The following is a 9,736-nucleotide window of genomic DNA, read 5'->3' as shown; positions in this document are numbered from 1 at the left end:
ATTTATTATATTATTAGAAGAAATTAATCAGAATCCCACATAAATCACTGTCTGCTTCGGACATTACACGGAGAAAGCTTCATGCATGGTCCCAAGTATCTTGCTAGGCTGGACCAAAAATAACCAAAAAGAAGAGGCCAAAGCTTCAGTTCAACGTACGAAACATTTAACTACAGTTGAAGCAGGAAAGTCAATTCATCCCCGGGCTTTACTCCATCTATCGTTTCTATTCATAGAGACCAGACTTAGGGCTATATCAATCGCACAAAACCCAGATAACAATATTTTTCCCATCTTTCCTCAAACCACTGTCATATTTTCCCTAGAGTTTCTATATCCGTAATGGCCATGATGACGACCGACAAGACGATGCCGTGGCGTCCTCCATGCACAAGTACGGCGAGTTCTGGCTCCTGCCCCAGGCCCCATCCTCCAACCAGCTCGCCAATTCGATGGCCACGTTGATGCAGCGGCCAGTGATCAAGGGGCACTCGGGCGCGCTCAAGTCCGTGTTCGACACTCTCAACAACCTCTTCGAGGCCACGCTTCTAGTTGCGATGGGCATGGCGGACAATAAGGTACTTTCCTCAGATTCCATCTCCAGCAAGAACCCGGCGCTGTCGGCCACCATGGCCCTGATACAGTAAAAATGCAGAAGATGGCTGTGCTTTGCAAGCACCAAAAAGAAACCCAGAAAGGAGAGACACACTGGTTGAAGATGCTTACTGCATTCGTCCATACTATTGAAATTAACAACTTAGCCGTTTTATAGGCTGTACATCAACAGAAGAGATCCCAACAAAAATAACAACTACTTTGATTCAAAATGGTGCACGTGTGTAGCAACATGATGCCAACTAAGTCCTGAAAACTAGGACCCACTAAGTAACAGAAACACACGACTAGCTATTAATTGAAAAACATAAAAAACAACTTTGACTCTTTCTAACATGCCCTCCCTTAAACTGATACTACAAGTGATCATTTTAAATGTGTAGAAATAAACTCTCCTTTAATCTGAGGCATCCATCGAACAAACTCCAAGGAGCTTCCTTAATTTCTGAAATGTGGCCATTTTAAGAGGTTTTGTGAACAAATCAGCAACTTGATCTTCACTTCTGCAGAAAACAAGATCAATCACACCATCTTTTGTAAGATCCCTCAAGAAATGATACTTCACATCTATATGCTTGCTTCTCCCATGTAGAACTGGATTCTTTGACAATTTGATGGCTGAATTGTTGTCACAGAAAATTGTCGTTGCTTCTTCTAGTTTAAATCGAAGTTCTCCAAGAATCTTCCTTAACCAAATAGCTTGACAAGCACTCGAGGTGGCAGCCACAAACTCAGCCTCAGTGGTCGAAAGAGTAACAATTGGTTGCTTCTTTGAACACCATGAGACAGCCCCTGAACCAAGCATAAACACATAACCAGAAGTGCTTTTTCGGTCATCCATATCACCAGCATAATCACTATCAGTAAAACCAAGCAAATCTGATCTTTCTCCTTTGTTGTAAAATAACCCAAGAGATGATGTCCCTTTCAAATAGCGTAAAATACGCTTTGTAGCCTGAAGGTGTTTTTCGGTGGGACTCTCCATGTATCTACTGATGAGACTAACACCATACATGATGTCAGGCCTTGTTGCTGTTAAGTACATGAGACTTCCCACAATTTGCTTGTACATAGTGCTATTCACTTTCCTTCCACCGAGATCCTTGGTGAGCTTTAATCCAACCTCTATCGGTGTGGCAACTGAATTGCAATCCTTCAACTGAAACTTCTCTAAAATCTCCTGCACATATTTCTTTTGGCAAACAAATGTACCAGCTGCAGATTGATTAACTTCAATGCCTAAGAAATAGTGCATTAACCCAAGATCTGTCATCTCAAATTCATGCATCATGGATTGCTTAAATGTCTCCATCATGGCACCATCATTCCCTGTGTAGATGAGATCATCTACATACAAGCATACAAGAAGTAGTTTCCCACCATGATCAACCTTAATAAACAAAGTATGTTCATAAGGAAACTTCGTAAAGCTTTCCTTCAAAAAATAAGCTTCAATCCTACTGTACCAAGCTCGAGGAGCTTGCTTTAATCCATATAAAGCCTTCTTTAATTTGTATAATTTATTCTCACAACCAGGCTTCACATATCCAGGAGGTTGGTCAATGAATACCTGTTCTTGGAGATCACCATGTAAAAAGGCAGACTTGACATCTAACTGATGGATAGACCACGATCTCTGAGTTGCTAGCGCAATCACCAATCGAATTGTGTCAAGTCTCGCAACTGGCGCGAACACCTCTTTGTAATCCACTCCGAATTCTTGCCTATAGCCTTTTGTCACCAAACGCGCCTTGTATTTGTCAATGCCACCATCCTTGTTCAGCTTTGTCTTGAAGACCCACTTGACACCAATAGTCTTGTGGCCTTTGGGAAGATTTGTTAAGTCCCAAGTATTGTTTTTCTCAATTGCTTTAATTTCAGCATCCATTGCATCTCTCCACTTTTGATGTTTTACTGCTTCATCAAAAGTAGTTGGATCACTATCTGCAAACAAAGCAAAGTGAGTTAACGGATCTTCGCCTTGATCAACTCCAGACACCTCATAATCTCTCATCCATGCTGGCCTTTGTCGGTGACGTTGGGGGTGTTCATCATGTGTTGCAGCAATATCTGAATTGGGCTGCTGCTCCTCCGTTTCAATAGGGTCAGAACTGTTGCGAGCTGAGACCAAATTGTGTTGTTGGTCTTCCTCGCCAATCTCTTCAAAATCAGCTACAATTGGTGCAGCCCCTTCAGCTTGATCATTCCAAAGCCAGAAATTTTCTTCGTCAAATACTACATCACGGCTGATTATAATCTTCTTGGTCACAGGATCATAGAGTTTGTAAGCTTTTGTTTGATCACTTACACCAAGAAAGATGCATTTTACTCCTTTATCGTCAAGCTTTTTCCTTTTTTGATCTGGAACGCAAGCATATGTTATACACCCGAAAATTTTGAAGTAATCAACCGTCGGCCTTCGTCCATTCCAAGCTTCTTCAGGAGTCATATTCAGAACAGCAGGTGTGGGACTTTTGTTCAAGAGATGGACACTCCAATTTACAGCCTCTGGCCAAAACTTCTTCGGAATTCCACTACTTCGCAATAGACTTCGCACCATGTTGAGGATGGTTCGATTCTTCCTCTCACATACACCATTTTGTTGTGGTGTATAGGCTGCAGTAAGTTGCCTACGAATTCCATGCTTCGTACAAAAATCATCAAACTCAAGAGACTTGTACTCTCCTCCACGATCAGTTCGAAGAACTTTGATTGGATTGCCGCTTTCTTTTTCGACAAGACTCTTGAAATTCTTAAATGCTTCAAAAGCTTCAGATTTTTCATGCAAGAAATACACCCACACCTTTCGACTAAAATCATCAATGAATGTGATCAGATATCGTTTACCTCCATTAGAAACCGGTGAAATTGGACCGCAAAGATCTGAATGAGCCAGCTCAAGCTGCTTTTTTGCCCTCCGCGCCTTGCCTTGTGGAAACTGAGCTCGATGTTGTTTACTGACAACACAATCCTCGCAAACTTCTGATGGGATTTTGATAGCAGGGAGTCCCTCCACCATTTGCTTTTGGTATAGTGTCCGCAAACCACCAAAATTAAGATGCCCATATCTAAAATGCCATATCCATGCTTCCTCTTTTAATTTTGCCACGTAACAAGCATGATCAGAATCATGAAGGTAAAGAGGAAACATTCTATTTGATGTCATATCAACTTGAACAAGCAAGTTCTGCTGCTGATCATAAATCTTGCAAACTCCACATCTAAATACAATTTCATACCCCTTCTCAAGTAATTGGCCAGCACTCATGAGGTTTGTTTTCAATTCAGGAATATAGAAAACATCATTAATGGTCTGCATTTTCCCTCTTGAAGAAATTTGAACAGTACCTTTTCCCATGACTGAAATGGCAGAATCATCTCCAAGCTTCACTTTTGTGCGGTGGGTTTCATCGATAGAAGAAAATGCCTCCTTGTTGCCACACATATGATTACTACAACCAGTGTCAAGGTACCATAAATTTGGTGAAGACATTTCTTTCTCTTGACATGCCATTAGGAGCTTCTCTCCTTCTTCTTCATTTGCTGCAGCAAAATTTGTTGCTTCCACATGTCGACTAAGATTGGTTCGACATTCGGACTTGTAGTGTCCATATTTGTGGCATCTAAAGCATTCAACTTTAGATTTATCTGTTGGTTTTGGCTTAAAACCACCTGAATACCAACCTCGACCTCCACTTCGTGCATCATTAGAAGAAGAGCCTACAATTCTTGGATTGATGGTGCTGTTGCGTTGGTGGAATCCTCTTCCTCTCCCTCTACCATTATTCATTCTTGTTGCTGAAGAATGACGGAAATTAGTAGAGGTCTTCAAGGCTTGTTCTTCCGTATCTTGGTGTTGGAGCTTCTGTTCATGAACCAATAAAGAACCTTGCAGTTCATCAATTGAAAGTTCTTCAATATCCTTAGCTTCTTCTATGGCGCAGACAACAAAATTGAATTTTGGCGTCAAGGATCGAAGAATTTTTCAACAATGGTGACATCCTCCGTCTTGTCACCGTGGATTCGCATCTTATTAACGATTGCCATCGTTCTTGAGAAATAATCTGTGACCGACTCCCCTGATTTCATTCGTAGCGTTTCGAACTCCGTACGAAGAGCTTGCAGTTGTTGTCTCTTTGCTCTTGCAGAGCCTTGATACTTCTTTTTCATAGAATCCCATATTTGCTTGGAAGTATCCTTGCAAAGGATTGTCTCCAAGACAAATCTGTCAATGGCCTGAAAGAGATAGTTCTTGGCTTTAAGATCTTTCAACCTAATTGCTTCTAGAGCCGTCCGCTATGCTGCTGTCAACGTGGCTCCTTCTTCCTGTTCAGGAATTCCAGAAGAAACAACTTCCCAAAATTCTTTGGACCTTAGAAAATTTTCCATCAACATGCTCCAATGGTCATAATGACCATCAAAGCGAGGGATTGCCGGTTGGACAAAATTGGAATCTGTGGCCATGATTGCTGCTGCAAACAAAGTGTCAAGAAAAAAACTTTGCGGCAAGACTCTCTTTCCTCACGTGTTTAACTCTCAACACTCAACCCTCACTTTCTTTTTTGCTAACCTGGATCTGATACCACTAATACAGTAAAAATGCAGAAGATGGCTGTGCTTTGCAAGCACCAAAAAGAAACCCAGAAAGGAGAGACACACTGGTTGAAGATGCTTACTGCATTCGTCCATACTATTGAAATTAACAACTTAGCCGTTTTATAGGCTGTACATCAACAGAAGAGATCCCAACAAAAATAACAACTACTTTGATTCAAAATGGTGAACGTGTGCAGCAACATGCTGCCAACTAAGTCCTGAAAACTAGGACCCACTAAGTGACAGAAACACACGACTAGCTATTAATTGAAAAACATAAAAAAACAACTTTGACTCTTTCTAACAGGCCCCACGTCCCAACCCCCGTCTACTGGACCATAAGGAGCACTGTGGCTTGTGCTAGCCAGATCACCAACCTCACTAGCTTCAGCCATGAGCATGCACTCTCGAGCTGTTTCGATTTCTCTTCTCCCGCTCAATTATAAGATAAAGATACAAATCATTCTGTAGCTAGGGTTAATAACAGAGTTAATCACATTGCTGAAAATAAAAATATGAATGATTATTTATGTAGAAGCCTCCCACAACGAATCATGACATGGAAGTGACGATTTGCAGGTACAAAACATCCACAACTGAGGCACGGGATCTATCGACCTTGGCTCACAAACTGAGGAACATACATGAACATTTGCAGAAGCAATTTGCCATATATTACCAACACATGTAATTAATTAGACACTGATCTATATAGAGCCTCTATAATTTTCGTGGGTAGTAATGAAGAGAAAGAAACCTTTTCGAAGAAGGCTTAACCGAGTTACCAGTGACGCAGAGGAAATGCAGGATGTCAAAGCCTATCGGACACTCCTGAATCTTTTTGAAACCATCCACAATGACAATATGAAGATCCATAACGCTCTAATTTATCCCGAGGATGGTATTCAGCCACTTGTTGAGAGGACTACCAAGAAAGGGTTTCGATCTCTATAGCTTGTCTCGCATTTCGCTACAACTATGAATCCTTCCACTGGAAAATGACTTGACCGCAATTTTCCATTCTATCTTGGGACATACAGGTCAACAACGAAGTCCTGAGGAAGAGGAACGGGCTGCTGCTGATCTCGGGGCTGGACATCTCACAGGAGGAGCTTTCCATCCTGGAGTAGATCCACAGCAGTCCAAGCTGCACGCGACACGGCACGAGATCCACCAGTATGAGGTGGTGTGGATCCCCGTGGTGGACTGCACGGTCATGGGGACTGACCCAATAATGAAGCAGTTCGAGGCCCTGCAGTCCACGATGCCGTGGTGCACCGTGTCCCACCCAAACCAGATCAACTAGGTGGTGATCCAGTTCATCAAGGAGAGGTGGCACTTCAGGAACAAGCCCATCCTGGTGGTGCTTGACCCACAAGGCAAGGTTTTCTGCCCCAATGCCATTCGCATGATGTGGATTTGGGGAAGCAGTGTCTTCCCTTTCACTACACTGAGAGAGGAGGCTCTGTGGAAGGAAGAGACATGAAGGCTTGAGCTTCTTGTCAATGGCGTTGATCAAACAATTCTGAATTGGGTAACTCACAATCATGTCAAGTTAACATTTTCATCATATTAGTTCAAAGGTTTATGACATTCAGATCTTCTATTTTGTCCCTCATCAGATCAGAGATGGCGAGTACATATTCCTGTACGGCGGTGACAACATCGAGCGGATCCACAAGTTCACCACATCAGCGCAGCAGGCCGCGAGTACTCCCCTGGAGATGGTCGATGTGGGCAAGAGCAGCAAGTGGGAGCACGTGCGGTGCACAACTGCGATTATCATTGTCGAGAAGCTGAGCCACACCTCCCGGCTCGAGTCGATGCTCTTCTTGAAGATCCAGCTCAGGAAGGCAGACGAGCACGACCCGGCAATGCAGCAGATCAAGAGGCTGCTCAGCTTCGACAAGGCTGAGGGGTGGGCGGTGCTGAGCCGGGGTCGAGCATCACCGTGAACTTTTTGTCATTGTGAATCACATGCCACACGCTCAATTGCAGCCACAATTTTGCCATTCCTCCATTCAAGACTAATCGGCATTAATTATGAGATTTCGCACTTCTCAATATTTCGAATCAAGAGTCCGATTGAAGTACATTAAGAAAAATTCTTCAAGAAACTAGACCGAGAGATAGAATCAACGGGCCAAATGCCTTTTTTTGCGCCAATTTTTAACGTACGTCCATGAGAACGCAATTTCATGCAATTTAAAATAGCGAAAAACTCTTGTTAAATCATATTAACAACGCATCGACAATTCTAAAGTCACACTTAACAAAATGAGCGTAAAAACTAGCATTCTCAAGATTTATCAGAATAAACTTAACAAGTGCTTAACATTTGTCCAGATGACTACGGTCCGAGGAGGACAACATGGTCAGCCCAGAGAATACATGAACGACCAAAACGACGTGCAAAATTCGCCGTTTTTGCCCTCCCCCCTCTCCCTCTCGCGTCTCAAAATTGCCGTGCTCCGAGACAGAGAGGGCCAGAGGAATTGCTACTTCAATGGCCGCTTCTTCTTCTTCTTCTTCTTCTTCTCTGCAGAGACTCCTCACAAGATCGCTCTCTGCAAGGGTCGCCACCGCTCTACGCCAACTCCAAACGCCGCCGCCGCCGCCGCCGCCGCCGCCGCCGCTTTGCCCCCTCTACCAACCCCACGTCGCCGACGGGTTGCCGTCGAAGATCCCTCTCTGGGGTTCACCCGCTAGTGCAGAGAATGCGACGCGACCTCCGGTACCTCCGCCGGTCTTCCCGTCCTACCCCTTCGGGCTCTATTTAGGACCGACTCTTCCGTCGGGTTCTTCCGCCGAGAGCGAAGAGGATGGTGCGGCGGATTCGAGCGATGCGAGCGCGGTGTGGGCCGATAGCGTGAAGAAGAAGAGGAAGAGGAAGATGAACAAGCACAAGTATAAGAAGCTCCGGAAGCGGCTTAGGAGGCAGACCTAGGTATTCTCGGGGAATTTGTACTTTGGAACCCTAGGTTGTTCTGATTCACATGGCTTGATTAGATTTTACTTTATCCTCTGTTTTGAATCCTTCGGAGAGGTGGGATGGATCACATTCGATGCTGAAATTGGGTGGCTCTGAGCTGATTTTCACCTCTATGGTTTTTTTCTGAGAGATTATCAGTTGTATGATGGATTTTCGGCGGAGAAAATAAGTTTTGGTTCTTCATTTGCGCCTGCCTTCACCGTTGAGTATGCTCTATGTCCGTTCTGGGTTTTGCCTAATCTTTCGTGCGCAGTTTGTAAGGCTATTGTGCTTTGCTTTGTGATCTGGCATTGGGAATGTTGCATTATTCAGGTGTATCAGCTTTTTCACTCTTTCTTCTGCATTGCCAAGGCATGAAAGCTGGATAGCTTTCTTCTGAACGTGCAACGTGCATCTGTTGTCATGTGTTCTTGGTGTCTCTGTTAACTGAAGCACTGTGGCTGCTTGGTCTGGTCGTGGTCAGGTTGCCTAAGTGCTATGGCAAATCTTATGGTGCCTGAAAGTATGTCATTTCGGATGGTATTGTGGGCGGTGCTTGGTTGAGTAATTGCTACATGACTGTTCATGTCCTTGCTTTATATTGGTGAGAATAAAGTTTCCCTAGTTAAGGTTGGATAGTTTAAGGGTTTGAATAAATTAATTCCTATTTCTGTGCTGATGGGTAGACCATACGAGGATGTCATGCCCATGTATGTAACATTTTCTTTCATAGATAGTGCACTGCACTCTACACCAAAGTACTTATCGTATGTAATGCTGGTGGAATGGACATCTATACTGCATCTTAATTTGGTGCATAATAATATAGGAGTGGCCATCGGGTGGTTCCGTATCAGCATAGTCTGTTCAAATGGGAGTTTGACCGAGATTGTCGGAAACAGTTCATGGTGTAGCCACTGTAAGAGAATCAGTATTACAAGATCAGATTGGCCACATTGTTAACAATCGGAAGGTTCATTACCTTATAATGCATCACACCATGAGATTACATACACATAGTTGAATGAAAGGTGCTGAAGTTTGGAATGAGTTTAATCATCCAACCTCAGTTGAATGGCAAGAAGACAATTGTGAGCACAGTAATTTACCTTTGAAGTATCCAAGATGTGTTTCCTGGATCTTTGAAGTTCAGCTTGTTAGTCACTCGGTATGTTGAATAGATGGTTGGCTGTAGTTTGCCTGCAAGAGCACAAATGTACTTGTATCGTACATGTGAATAGTGGCTTTTGACAGCATTCTTTTTGGCAGTATGGAGACCAAGGCAGGTGTTTGAACTTGGACTGATTGCTTGAGAATTTCTTTAGTAGATCAGTGAATCAGGCTATCAGTAGAATATATGATTGGTGGAAATATCGGTGGAGTTGCAGAATGATGAGGATATTCAGAAGATTAAAAGATTATATAACATGAGACATAAGAGTCAGACTGAGGGAAGTTGAAATGGGTGTCGGCGGTGAAGAGATGGTGGTTGCATGAGTGCCCTTTGCCTTAGGATTATGCTGTTAGTCCTTCTCCTTATAGTTGTCTTGTTTA

At 43.3% G+C, this 9,736-nt stretch overlaps 1 pseudogene; it reads left to right on the top strand.

Moving 5' to 3' along the window:
- Positions 1 to 386: 386 nt before the first annotated feature.
- Positions 387 to 7,166, top strand: LOC115672463 (protein SIEVE ELEMENT OCCLUSION B-like; annotated as a pseudogene).
- Positions 7,167 to 9,736: the final 2,570 nt, after the last annotated feature.

Source organism: Syzygium oleosum, unplaced genomic scaffold, assembly GCF_021117445.2.
Source record: "Syzygium oleosum isolate NSW1041296 unplaced genomic scaffold, Sole_v2.1 Sole_v2.08, whole genome shotgun sequence".
Lineage (NCBI taxonomy): Eukaryota > Viridiplantae > Streptophyta > Magnoliopsida > Myrtales > Myrtaceae > Syzygium > Syzygium oleosum.
Note: the sequence above shows the minus strand (reverse complement) of the source record. Positions and strands in the feature narration are given on the sequence as shown.